Source organism: Cyrtonyx montezumae, unplaced genomic scaffold (genome assembly GCF_038088225.1).
Source record: "Cyrtonyx montezumae isolate F1298 unplaced genomic scaffold, pur_monq_1.0 scaffold_1, whole genome shotgun sequence".
Taxonomy (NCBI): Eukaryota; Metazoa; Chordata; class Aves; order Galliformes; family Odontophoridae; genus Cyrtonyx; species Cyrtonyx montezumae.
In genome coordinates this window covers 15534914-15547355 of record NW_027071825.1, presented here as the reverse complement: position 1 = coordinate 15547355, position 12442 = coordinate 15534914, and positions in this window count along the sequence as shown.

Genomic DNA, 12442 nt, shown 5'->3' with positions numbered 1-12442 from the left:
GCCACTGTGAGCCAGTGCTTGTGCTCTGCAACCCCTGGTCCACGAATGTTCTAAACACCCGTTACCACTGAGCAGCTCTCCCTTGGCCCCAAAGTCAGAGCTGCACAACGTGGAGGGCCCGTTTGTCCAAACAGCAGTTGGGCACCATTGGTGCCAAAGAAAGAGGTCGGTAGAAAATAAATGGTATTCAGCGTGAGAAGCGAAGGTCTGCATGCGAAGATGTAGCTTGTAATCACAACAGACGTGTCAGACATGGTGCTTAGCAGAAGTTAAACAGCAGCTTCCTGGGCAGCAGCAACAGCTGTGATCATGCATGGCCAACTCACAGCGTATGGGGGGGGGCTGAAGCGACCTCTCATGCTGCAGCTCTGAAATGATTCCAATAAAAACTTCTCAAAGCTGAATCTCTCCTTTCTAATATATGCTGGCACGTGCCAGCTCTACCCTTTTTCTGTAGAACAGTTCCCAAAACCAACACGCTCAACTCCAGCATGGCCCCATCCCACCATAAAGCACAAAGACAGGAGCTGATGCTGCTGTAGCATTATATTTATCTGAGACTAGCACTGAAAGAAACAGGAATCCTTGTATTACAGAAGAATAATTAGGGCCTGATTAGTGTGCTATTACAGGAATTGTGCTAGCAAGACCAGAACGTTGCTCACAAATCCTGTTACCATTAGTTTTCTCACTGCACACAGCAGAATGCAGCAATATTTTCCCACAACCTGGATTCCACAAAATAATTTTATCCCATTACTTCTGTTAACATATGGCAAGACTGTATGTCATTACTTCAGAAGGAACTATCCTGCCCTCCATTCTTTTTTGTCTTCTCACAGCATTTCCAAAGTACTTGAACATACGATCTCCACCGTTGTGTTTTCAATTTGGGACATAATATGTATATAGTTTTTGCCACAGAGCAGGCAGAGCCAAATTAAATTACTTTCCCTCTGATGTCAGTAAGGGCTTCCTTATGTAGAAATTTCAGGGGGAAAAAACCCAACAGATTGTGATAACTTATTAGATGCTGTTTAATAGGTATGTTCAGCTTTATACCATCTCATTTTGCAAACAGCTCTATTGCAGAAGGGAGCACAAAAATAATGACCTGGCACTGACTTTACCTTTGCTTATTTTTATCCACATATTGTTAGGCAAGCTTTTGCCATAAAGTCAAGCAAAAGCAAGGGCTTTCTCTGCTTGATAGCACAGCAGAGAAAAAAACAAATATTGTATTCTAAACAAATGTACTACGTAAAGCTGGACAAATTTGAACAGTCAAAAACAGTGAAATTTTCCCAAGCAAATGTCCCTTCTCTTCAATGTTCGCTTATTTTTTCAAAGCTGGTGTTGTTTATATACTTTCCTTGACACAATGGCCACATAAATATAAAGCAAACAGAAAACACACAAAAAGATATAAGCAGTATATGAGGATAAGAGCACTAACTGCTGTCCAGTATTATTTTCCATTACCTCACTGTATCACACAGCATAACACTGACATGGTACCCTTGAACAAGACAATACTGTAAAGTTTATCCTTGTACAGATGGTTGTCATGACCACAATTCAATAAGGAGGGAAAATTAGATCCCAGGCCATTTTCTCTGCATTGTTAAAGCATGGGAACAGCGAGATAGCTCACCTGAGTTCTTCCAATCTTAAGATAAATATGGTACGTCTATTCTTACATAAGCTTTATAATTAGTGAGACAATCCACCTATATGCGTTGGTTATAGCTTGACTCAGAAAACAATCTTCTATTTATAAATCTAAAGAGTAGGCAAGTGATTTTTTAAGATATAGTGTTTTATATTGTCTTCAATCAAGTAGCAATTGTTATAAAATTACAGCTAAAATAAAATTCTATCTTTAGTATAAAGATATAAAACAACATATAAAATAATTTAACAATATCTATATTTTTTTCATCTTCATATAACAACAATACCAAGGAAAATAAATTGATGTTACTAGATGTATGTAGGCTGCTCTGAAAGTAATGCCTCCTATTTGTTTCCATGGAAACCATAGCAGATGCAGAAAGCACAATAACACTTTTTGATAGAGCAAATTCTGAGCTACAAAATGCTATTTCTCAGCATAGTCACCACCACTAGCTTCTTTTTCAGCAAAAAAGAGCCCATATGCTGCAGCTGTACAAATCTACACCACAGGTGACCCACCATCACTGTCTGCACTGCTGAAATGTACCACCCACCGCCTCACTGTGTTCACATCCACTGTTTGGTCCCCATAAACATTCAGCAAATGCAGTGAATGTCAGTGGAGCCATATTTTCTGCATGGAGGAATTCAGTGACAGACCTTTGCTTCATATGTATTCCATGTCAGACACTATTCTGTCAGACTGCCCCTCTGCTGCCATCTGTCACATGGTAACAAATTGTAATGGAATATTGGTGGGAAGATTCAACCTCTACTGCCATGCCACTAATATCCACCTCTGATGTAGTATGCCAACACAATAAAATAGGAAGCATTACTTTCAAAGGAGCCATTGCAGATGAGCTGGTCTTCACATAGAATTGCTTTTTTCTAGTTTGAGCACTTCACCATTTCCATCTTTGCAGGAAGTATGAGGAATTCCTGAAAAAAATACATCTACTCCCTCACCTTCTCATTATTATTGAGATCTTACTTGGTAAATCTTAAACTAAATATATTTATTTAAAAATATATTCACTATCACACTCATCTTTGACCTAATTTAGACCACTGAGTCATATAAAAGGAACATATTTTCTTCCTAAGTAATTATTTATATATTACATCATTCTTATCTCCTATAATTTAGCAATCTAATGCCTACATCTTTTGAAGATAGAATACCCAGAGTATTGCAGTCCTATTTTAGACTGTAAGCCTGTAAAGCACTTCTACATCATACCCGGAAACAACAATTGCTCTGTGGGGTAGTATATATTCGTATAGTTTGTATCACAATCTTTATTACCATTTGAACTAAGCCCATTTAATCTTGAACTGGAACTTGCTTACATTCTACAAAGTAACATTTAGCAACATGAATCTGTTCTGAAAGTCTTTCCCTAACACAGTCAGACACAGTACTGAGGACTCCAAAAACACAAACTGAAATACACCTATGGATAGATGCTAGCTCTGCACATAATAAAATACACCTAAGATACATTAAAAAATGAAATAAAACAAGTGACATCTTAAAATATCTGAATTCTTAATTTGCTTGAAGTTTTATTCCAGATGTGTAATCTTCCTGAAATCACTTGTAAAACATTAAGTCCAGACTCTATATGCCTGGACTTTGGAAAGTGATAGGTTGTTCTTCAGGTGCTATATAATTCACAATTCAAAGCACTTAGAAGCTGCTAAATGTTCCCATAATTATAATACAAGAACCTAATTATTTCTAATTTGCAGTTTGTAGCCTACCACTACTGGAACCTCTGTGCTAGAAGTGGCTGAACAAGAAGTCCCTCCATTTACATACATATATATATACAGTGGAAGAAATAAAGCTTTTAATAGGTAGAGGTGTTTAAGTATAACATTCCTGTGTTATTTACAGCGTATTTGAGTGCACAAGCTAAGGAGTGGGAGAGGCTTTTATTGTGAGGTACATGTGAGTATGCCTCTGACATCAATCGTGGATATACTATAATTCTTTTTATCCTAAAGCCAGTGACTGAAAGGAAAAAAAAGGAAGTGCTTATAAATGTGCATCTGCACTGAGGATGCTTAAGGGCATCGTGTGTTCTTATTGGCAATACTGTCGTTTCTGTATTGAAGATGCATGAGCATATGTAGCATTGTTTTAGCTCCTGAAAATAGCTACAAGAGAATGTATCTTCCTACTGTTCTAGCTAGTGGGAATTCTGTGAAGATATGCAAGAGTAGTCCCAAGTAATCCTTCATCCTGAGGGCAGTGCATAAAAATGAGCTTATTACTCAGAGCTGGAAATTAAGAGAGGTTTAATTCTCTCTCTGCACTGTTGCTTTGTTGCTGTAGTCATATAATCAGCTACTTTCAGAAAACCAACAGCTGCCAAGACTAGAAATTTTGGTAAACTGCCTGGATCTGAAAGAGATTCAGGCTCCCAAAGTCTCTGAGAATTCAGAGACAAGTGTGATGCATTCCATTCCTCTGCTTGCTCTCTAAGCACAGCTCTGAAAGCAGCCACTGAAGCTTTAGTGACTTGAGTAAAAATCCACAGTCAGCATTTCAGAGTGTAAGCCTAAGCAAGACCTTTAATCATTCATTCTCTTCAGCTCTGTTCTGCATAGTAGCAAAACTAATTGCGTCTCAAATATTTTACTTCATAGTGGTTATATTATAACTTCATTATGACTGTGGCATCAGACAGTTTTATGGCAGGGTTTTGTCTGCTTCTTTGTATACTGTAAAAGGATCTGCTGGAGCAGAAGTTCCAGCTCTTGCATGATTACATTTTGTAACAGTACAGACCAGACCTACTTCTCAACTCTAAACTGAAAAAAAAAAAAAAAGAAAAAAAGTTTAACATTCCCTCAGGACACAGTAACATGGCAGAATATTGCTGCTTCATGTGTAGTGAAGAATCTGTTCTGGACATCAGTCTGGCTGGAGGGAGAATTAGTACAGCATTCCTTCTGTGTTCCCACCACCTGGAATGCAGTATGGGCCTTCTCACAATCTTTCAGCAGACCTGCCAAGCCCCACTCTGATGGAAAATCCCTCACTTTTTTTTTTTAATGGCATCTCTGTATCTGATGAAGATGAAGACAAAGTGCTTTTGAATGTCACAGAATGACAGGATTCTTGTAACACTTAGAGCTGCTCACACTCCTGTAATTTCAGCTATAGGCACTGAAGGTAAAGCAGTAACCCTTTCTGTTGCTGCTGCCAATCCAAGAGGGCTAGGTGGGACAAAAACTAGTGTTCCCATTGGTCCAGTCATAAATTCCATACTTCATTTCGCCACAGTGGTTCTATTTGTTAACCTTGATACATTTAAGTAAAAGATGCAACCCAAGTATAATTGTTTAGCTAATGTAAACAGTGTATTTTCTTGCATACATTTTAATCTTTCCATGTTCATGCCATGCTCTCTCAGCCTGAAAGCCCTGATTATGTTCTAAATCAGCATTGCTTATTTGATTCTGGTCTTTATAGCTGAATGCAGATACAGGATCAAAATCTATTCTTATTACATCAGACGATAATTTTTTTTTCTGATTTAACAGCATTAACACAGGCACTGGTATCCCTATCTATAGAGTCCTCTGATGCTACAGCAAACCTCTTCATAGCATGAGGCAATATAAACCAGTCCTCTAAACCAGGTGATTTTCCTGCCTGTATTGTACCCTAATAGATTCATAGGTTCATAGGTACATTAGGTTGGAAAGGACCTACAAGATCATCTAGTCCAACCATCCTCTTATCACCATCCCTACCCAGTAAGCTACTAAATCAAATCCCTTAGCACCTCATCTAAACACTTCTTGAACCGAATCTCACTCCCTAGGGAAGCACTGGGCCAAAGAAGGAGCCTAGCTCTCCTCCACAGTGGGAGCTGAGGGTATAGTTTCATGTCCTGGCCAAAAGCATCCCACAGCTGCTGCCATCTAAGGCTGTACTCCCTCTTGCTGAGGGGGAGCTGCCTTATCAGCATTAGTTACTATTAATTATATTACTAGCTATTATTAATTTCTGACACATGGGAAAAAGAACTGCAGTTAGAGTTCAACTTTGTTGATAAGAATTACTATAAACCTTTATCCTCAGTAGTCTAAATGAGTTCAGGTTTGAACAATATTGTGCAGAACAATTTTTATAAGGACAGTTACAGGATAGGAACAGGTGAATTAGATTAAACACAGGTAAAACGTAGCCAGCTTAGATGTCAGTACACAGTAAGTCTGTATATATAGGGATGTTCCCAAAATATGTTACTTAGGAATTCTGTAAATCTCATATAAAATTAACCTAAGCTGTATAAAAAGTTTACTAAGTGTGCCTCTAGACAAAATAGAAAGTTTTCCTACTCATCTGAAATGTTTTCAGAGCAGCCATGCTGTCACATAGAATAACTACATTGACCCAGCTAACAATTAACGTTATTAGAGATGTAAAAAACTCATGAAGATCCTATATATCTTTAAAGAACTATTCATCTTACCTTGCTCACCGCAGGCTATTTTTAGGTGGTATGTATGTATATATTTGGCATACTCCCAAGCCCAAATTGTTTTTATAGGCTGGTGTAGCAGGAAATGTTCAGTCACAGCCTGAAGCAGTGATTGGGCAGCTGGTGAGAAGGCAGAGACAACCCAGGGGAGTTCAGGTGCATGCAATGCCCCTGAGTGACCAAAAGGGGTGGAGCCAGGATCCACCCCTTCTCAGACCTCATTTAAGGTTTGGCATTGGCTGTAAAGGTATTTTGCTAGAGATCCTTATGTACCTAAGGCCTTCTGCAGGTAAGCAGTTTTTTTCCTTTGTTTCTGTGTCCTCAGCTATTGAATTTGAACGTGTCCTTGCTTGCTGTAGCCTAGGACTTTGCTATTCTGCTGTCATTGCTGTCCTTTCCATTGTGTTACAGTTGGAGACGCAGGTTTGTGGATTAAATCTCATTTAGTGTAGCTATTCTGTGATACAGAAGATCTAGAAAAAGGTTTGATTGCCAATAAAGTCAAAAGGAAGTGCTTTATCTGCTGTAACTACTGCCTGGGTGTGATGATGTTGGCATTTTAATTCTCTGTTTGTAAAGAAGGCTGAGTGTGTGTACAAAGAGAGCTTAAGACAAGCACAACAACAGCACTGTTCACCATGACAGCAGTTAGCATATTCAGTAGAATAGCCATAAAGGTTGTATTTTCAATGGCTCTTCTAAGTTAATAAAAGCTTTCATTAACTAAAGTAGTTTATTCTTCATACATACCAGAAAAAAGTTGTTTTTTTTTTTTTCCACTGACTTAAATCTACATAAGTGGCAGAAAGTCACATGAAGTACAGCTTGCATAGCAACAAAGCTCTGGGAGAAGTAACTTCAGATGTGAATTTCAATGCTAATGGAAACCTGCACTGCTGAACTGGTCAGTGTGAGCTGCTGCAGAACATGGAGCCAGGCTTGCAGCCCCTTGCAGAAATGAAGCATTAGCCTCACCTGTCAAGATACTTTTACAGTGTTCTAATCAATGTGCTGTTGTCAATCTATGACCACAGTACTAGTTATTGCTCTGGTTTAATGAAGCATATAAATGTATAGTTCCATATACCCTTTTAGCATAATCTTGGTCATTTTTTTATAGTTTTAAATTATTACTGCTCCAACTTGCCTTCTGCTGTTCAATTAGGAAAAAGTGCTTTTAGAAATGCTGTAACCTGGTAGTCAGTGTTGTCATCCATTCAGGCTTTTATATCCATTCAGGCTGGAGGAAAAATATCTGTTGCTCAGTATAACATGAGTAACTCAAAGAATATAATTTAGACTACTGAATTTATTTTGCTTCAGTATGATTAGTAATGTAAGAAAACGCATGTGAATGCAGTTCCTTACTTTGCTCAAAACACCATTTTTGCTTAAAAAAATAATTTTAAGAATAAATATTTTTTGCTTTATGTTAGTAATGGTGTTTATAGTCAAAATTGCTCTTAACTACTGTAGAAATTTTAAGTAATTCAGTAAATACCTTATGCCTACTGAGACTTTCTATCAAAAATCCACCAATACTTTATATAAAGTAGGCTACAGAAATCAATACACAGATAACATACTCTAGATATCACAAAAGTTATATGGTTCGTGTCTGACTGGTTGGCTGTTCTGTTTATTTAAAGGGAAACTAAAACTTTATTCTATTAAAAAATCCACCAGCATCAAAAACTTAGGGGGAATACTGAAGTAGATCAACTATACTTACAGTTAACTGTAACATCAGTTAATTGCTCAGAATTTAAAGATGTTGCTACTTCCCTTATCATAGGTGATAAACTTTTAAAGAAGTTCTTGTAATACAAATGACATTAGAATAACCAATTCTTTTAAGAAAAACAGAGGGTTAAAAGAAAACTTAAACTTGTAATCCTTACAATCAGAGGACTCCTAAGAAGGAAACATCACTTTCCTAAGTATTTCTGCTATTTGTAGTGCTTTTGCAGAGTGCTTTCAGAATCATCTAACAATTCAGTACTAAGCTTCTTCATTTCACATGCAGAGATTTGGGATGCAAAGCTAATAAGACAGGTGTTATATTTTGAGTAATTCTGTCAGTAACATGAGGGCTGTTAGGTAAGTAATTCTGGTATGTTGTATTAATTCTTGCACATTAGGTCCAAATTCTCAGCTTTAAAGACTGTGAACTGAAGTAGAGTGACTTATGTATTAGTTAAGTCTTGAAGGAATTATTTGTTCAGTTCAGATTTGAATGTAACACAATGATTCATTCTGTCTGACAAATCACTGAGTTAGTATATGTATTTTAAGGAGGTGTTGGTCTTAGGGGGCAGATTAAGCAGCTCCTGGTTTTGCTCCTTATTCTAAATGTCAAAATATTCTGCCTTTATGAATATCACAGTCCTTTGAGTTGTATGCAGAATCAAACTGGAGGAAAACATGACTTTATTTTTCTGGGTTATTTTTAGTTTAGGTTCATCAAACAGTTCACCATTCAGCTACGCAACCAGTTCTGTGACAGAACAGGGAGAACAACATGGGAGGTGTAAGCTACAGAGCACAAAGTAAGGGTTTCACATAGCAGCTCAGTTATATGTAGTTGTTTTTCTGCCATTTTTACTCTTCCATTCTGTAGCTGGCAGAAGGGAAGGCAGAACTGCACCTCACCAGCTGAGGATCACAGTCTGGTGTTTTAGCATGAACCAACTTTCACAGGCAATTAAAGCAAATATGCTAGACTGTGAACTAAGCAGTTCTGTTGTGGAAATGTCCTTAGGCAGAGGGGATGGCAGGACAGCTGGGAGTAGCAATGTATTAAGCATTGCAGCTGTTTTCCTCATTGCATTTAAGTCAGAGCTCTTAAGTATACCATGTGTTGAAAAATTTACCCTCCCACTAATTTGTTCCAATACTAAACTTCCTAAGGAGTTACAGATAGATATACTTTCTGCACTTAATTTTGCTGTTATTTCTTTCCTGTTATTGATGTTCTTAAGTGTCCACTAGCTTCAATATTAGAACTTAGTATTTAGACTACAAGTAGGATTTCTGTTAGTGTGGACTAAATCTCAGATGTACCCTAGCTCTCTGAGCTATGTTATAGAGTAAGGGGGAAAGTGGAAGTGCTAATTTAGGGTAAGAAGCTCTGAAAGACAGCAGTATGGAATTAAGAAAACATCAGCTGGACTGCTTTTTGGTTATAGGGAAGTTCCACAAATAACAATTAAGACTAACATTCAGATTTTAAAGTGATGATAAGCAAAACAAAGTATTTAAGTAGTGTGATCAGAAGCTCCCAGTAGATTATAACTTTATTACGCTATTAATTCAAAGAAACGGGTAACTAATCAAAGTATGCATATTGAAACATGGGCACATTTTTTAACATCAAATGGATTATTTTTGGCAAAAAAAAAAAATTATAAAATGATTTCCCAGGTAGGAGAAGATTGTACAGTCAGTACACAGCTAGCATTATTTTAACACTTAATCCCAATAAATCTTAAGGAAAAAAAATCTTGGCTATCATAATGACAGTAATTAATAGAGGAAGGAGACTTGAAACTGTGTACAAAGAAGAAACTTTATTTTATTGGTTGATTGAATCTGAACTGTTGTCACTGTAGACTCTCAAACAATGAGAAAAACACAAACTGTTGTTTCAGCATTTGCTTAGGAATGAGCATTAAGAAGGCTGTGCTTCCTTTCAAGTCTTTTCTTCTGAATGGAGTACTTTTTTTTTTTGGAGTTCTCTCTGTCCTGTAATCCATAAGAGAATCAGATTTATAAAGATTTTTATTCTTAATCTGTGGAAACCTATTTGCTGTAAACATGTTATTAGAGCTCATTTACTGTAAGCATTTTAAGTTTTCTACTGTAGTATGGATTTTAAACAATATACTAGAAAAGCAGTAGACATTGTGTCTCTCAAAGCAAGGACTGGAGGGCTTTTATCCCAAATTAATCAGCATCTCTGAATGTTTAATAACAGTAGGATCTCATCTCAGTGAAGAGCTAGTAATGAGTCACGTGTTTGTCATTTATCTGTAATAAAGCACACTTTTTTGATACAGATATGTTTAAATAAGATAAAAGCTTCAGTGGTTACAAACAGCCACTCCAATTCTGGCATAAATCCAAGCTACTGATGAAAGGGATTGGAGTGCCTATAACCTAACCCATAGAAGAAAATGAAGTACAATTAGTTCATAGTTCAAATAATTGGTTCCATTTCTTTACACAACAACAGAAATGGTTTTGCCAACCCTAGGATGAAAAGTAGGCAGCAAGAGAAGTGCACACTATTGCTGCTGCAGCAGGCTAGGTTTATAAGTATATATAAAGTACAGCCTTAGAAATGAAACTCACTGGCTAGAAGATGCTGCTTCCACAAATAGATTAATGGTTTGTTTATAACAAATTAAGCCACAAGGGAATCCTTAACAGGCTTTGTTTGCTTTCTGAGTAAGAGATAGCTTCACCTCTCTATGCACTAGAAGCACTAACATCAGTAAGAATTTGGATGCAATAGGAAGTAACTTTTAATCAGTGGATAATATTTAAGGATAAAATAAATTCAAGTTCACAGAAGTTTACAGGAGGTCAAGGAAAGAATCTCACTCTGAAAGAAACATGAGGGAAAGTTTAGGTCTGAAGACTGCACGTATCCCAGATATTCATTCTCCTCCACAAAGACAAATGTGATTAAGTAGTCAGAATAAAAAACAAAGTCCTGGATAGATCTCTGAGCATGCATCTTGATAGCTAGGCAGTACAAAGAGTGCAGCTGTTTTTATAGGCTTCATTTGAGGAATAGGAAGTGGTTTTATTTAAAATCATCACCACATTGTTTACCATGTAAATACTTTTTTTAAAAACAAAAAATGAGGTAACTGGCAAATACTAACACATTCCACTCCTACTGGTGCTTAAACTGTGATACTGGCCAGGATGACAGGACATTTCTTAGGCATATCCTGGGTAAGAGCACTAATGCAGGAGGTTGTGCTAGGCAGACTACAAGCTTGTAGAGCTTCTGTGAGAAAGAAGTCTGTGACTATTAACAGTGGAAGTCTTGTGATTACTAACATTAGCCAGAGGCTTTCTGCATTAATATGATGGTGAGAAGAGTGTGTGAACTCTGAGGATTTCCCATGGAGTCTCCTGTGTTAGAGTCAAGCCCAGTTAGACTGTGGTGAGTTAATGTTTATCTTTTTAAATATGTTAAAACCTGTATTACTTGCTCAAGTAACAAATAACTTCTTCCATCAAAAGAACTTGGATAAAATGCTGTATTATATTAATAAAGATGCACATTATAATTAGTGCCTTAAAGAATTTAGATTTTTCTGTAGTTTTCTATTATCCTTATTAGTCAAATACTGATTGTCCAAAATTCCCAGATGCTTCAGTGCACATAAATAGCTCTTAGGTTTTTTCCTGAGTTGTACTCAGTACACAGTGAGTGCTGTCACAGAATTGAAAGTGATGGTATGTGGTTATTATATGGCCACATTTACTTTTAACACTGCGGGATAAATGGTGCATGTGTATAATCACCAGTGGATTTCTCTCTCCAATCTTTTCATGGATAGGAAGCAAGTATTAACAGGTAGCAATAAGTCAGCATAGCTTTTACTGCTTTTGTATTTGAGATGTGGTATTGTCAAAACAAAAATGAATAATGTGTGAACAACAGAAAGGAAAAGCATGAGATGGGGGGAAAAAACAGTTCAGTAAATACATCAGTATGACTTATTTTCTAACTCTGTTGCATTTCTGTATCTATTCCCTGCTCTTTAGAATGCCCCTTGAGTTTTGCACATGCAGAATGCCATGGGCTTTGCATTTACCAAGGCTTAACTGGCAATTTGGTGTTTAAAGGATAATCTGAAAAAGGCTGAAATTGCCTTTTTATCTTTTTATCATCTAGCAAAGCCTGGACACAAAAAGAACTTAAAGAATGACTAAATGCTGCAGTGCTGGAGTAAAGCACCTGCTCTCACAAATAACTAAGATCACATGTACTAAGTGAAACATGTATCCCCTAATGAACATACGCCAGGAACTGTTTTGATCCACTCCTAACAGAAATCGAACACTTATGTCCTTGCCTGACATACGGGAGACCCCCATTTTATGGTTACTCTCAGCCCCTCCTTCCATTGCATGGACTAATTACTTGAGATTATTCAGCAAAACATTTAAAAGTCTGCTCTGTAGTTTCCTGGTGTCTCCTTTCTGTTGCATGCCCATAATCTCACTAAGCTTGCACA